This window comes from Mchenga conophoros, linkage group LG18 (assembly GCF_057382185.1).
Source record: "Mchenga conophoros isolate Kocher_MC1m ecotype Shallow Benthic linkage group LG18, M_conophoros_male_GT1.1, whole genome shotgun sequence".
Classification (NCBI taxonomy): Eukaryota; Metazoa; Chordata; class Actinopteri; order Cichliformes; family Cichlidae; genus Mchenga; species Mchenga conophoros.
In genome coordinates this window covers 40,636,645-40,639,144 of record NC_140543.1, presented here as the reverse complement: position 1 = coordinate 40,639,144, position 2,500 = coordinate 40,636,645, and positions in this window count along the sequence as shown.

The window sequence follows — 2,500 nt, the reverse complement described above, 5'->3', positions numbered from 1 at the left end:
GGACCTCCAGCAGGCCCTGGGGACCCACATACTCCCCTGCTCTACTCCCCCACTAGCTTTCCTTTCTTGCAGTTACGCTCCAGCGCATATCCAGCATGGACCTTGACCTCCAGCAGGCCCCGTGAACCCACATTACCCCCCCCCCCCCCCTCCTGCAGTTAACCCTGTACCACATATCTAGCACGGACCTTGACCTCCAGCAGGCCCCGGGGACCCACATTACCCCCCCCCCCCTTCCCCCTGCAGTTACCCTGTACCACATGTCCTAGCATGGACCTTGACTTCCAGCAGGCCCCGTGGACCCACATTACCCCCCCCCTGCAGTTACCCTGTGCCACATATCTAGCATGGACCTGGACCTCCAGCAGGCCCTGGGGACCCACATACTCCCCTGCTCTACTCCCCCACTAGCTTTCCTTTCTTGCAGTTACGCTCCAGCGCATATCCAGCATGGACCTTGACCTCCAGCAGGCCCCGTGAACCCACATTACCCCCCCCCCCGCAGTTAACCCTGTACCACGTATCTAGCACGGACCTTGACCTCCAGCAGGCCCCGGGGACCAACATACTCCTCTGCTCTACTCCCCCACTAGCTTTCCTTCTCCCGCAGTTACCCTCCACCACAAATCCAGCATGGCCCTTGCCCTCCAGCAGGCCCCGAGGACCCACATACTCCTCCGCTCTAATCCCCCATGAGCGTTCCTTCTCCTGCAGTTACCCTCCACTGCATATCCAGCATGGCCCTTGACCTCCAGCATGCCCCGGGGACGCACATCCTCCCCTGCTCTAGTCCCCCACTAGCTTACCTTTCTTGTAGTTACGCTCCAGCGCATATCCAGCATGGACCTTGACCTCCAGCAGGCCCCGTGGACCCACACTTAAGCCCCCTCCCACTGACAAAGCAAAACACCACTGGCAAAATCCTCGTGCCCCTGGTACTCCAGAATGTAAATTCAAACATGCCCCTGGTACACTGCGCAGAAACACTTTGCCACACACACGCACGCACTGCTTGTGCCTATGGTACGACAACTTTTCTCGTACCTATGGTACGACAACTTTTCTCGTGCCTATGGTACGACAACTTTTCTCGTGCCTATGGTACAACAACTTTTCGCCGTGCCCCTGGTACACCGCTCAGTAGCACTTTGCCACACAAACTCTCCTCGTGCCTATGGTACGACAACTTTTCTCGTGCCTATGGTACAACAACTTTCCTCCGTGCCCCTGGTACGACAGCTTTTCTCGTGCCTATGGTACAACAACTTTTCTCGTGCCTATGGTACAACAACTTTCCTCCGTGCCCCTGGTACGACAGCTTTTCTCGTGCCTATGGTACAACAACTTTTCTCGTGCCTATGGTACAACAACCTTTCGCCGTGCCCCTGGTACACCGCTCAGTAGCACTTTGCCACACAAACTCTCCTCGTGCCTATGGTACGACAACTTTTCTCGTGCCTATGGTACAACAACTTTCCTCCGTGCCCCTGGTACGACAGCTTTTCTCGTGCCTATGGTACAACAACTTTTCTCGTGCCTATGGTACAACAACTTTTCGCCGTGCCCCTGGTACACCGCTCAGTAGCACTTTGCCACACACACACTCCTCGTACCTATGGTACGACAACTTTTCTCGTGCCTATGGTACGACAACTTTTCTCGTGCCTATGGTACAACAACTTTTCGCCGTGCCCCTGGTACACCGCTCAGTAGCACTTTGCCACACAAACTCTCCTCGTGCCTATGGTACGACAACTTTTCTCGTGCCTATGGTACAACAACTTTCCTCCGTGCCCCTGGTACGACAGCTTTTCTCGTGCCTATGGTACAACAACTTTTCTCGTGCTATGGTACAACAACTTTTCGCCGTGCCCCTGGTACACCGCTCAGTAGCACTTTGCCACACACACACTCCTCGTACCTATGGTACGACAACTTTTCTCGTGCCTATGGTACGACAACTTTTTCTCGTGCCTATGGTACAACAACCTTTCCCCGTGCCCCTGGTACACTGCGCAGAAACTCTTTGCCACACACACACACCACTCGTGCCTATGGTACGACAACAGGCCCCGGGGACCTACATCGCACCTTGCTCTTGCCTCCCTTACAGCTGAAAAAGGTCCATGCCTGTGCCCTGGCCCTGCTGAAATTCCCTCTCCATTTAGCCGAGGCAGTGAGTCGGCCTCCTGTCTCCCTTTACGGTCGAAAAAGATGTGCTCCTGGGCGCGCTGGCCCTGCTGCTACTCACATCGGGCATGGACCTGGACCTCCAGCAGGCCCCGGGGACCTACATCGCACATTGCTCTTCCCTCCCTTACAGCTGAAAAAGGTCCATGCTTGTGCCCTGGCCCTTCTGAAATTCCCTCTCCATTTAGCCGAGGCAGAGAGTCGGCCTCCTGTCTCCTTTACGGTCGAAAAAGATGTGCTCCTGGGCGCGCTGGCCCTGCTGCTACTCACATCGGGCATGGACCTGGACCTCCAGCAGGCCCCGGGGACG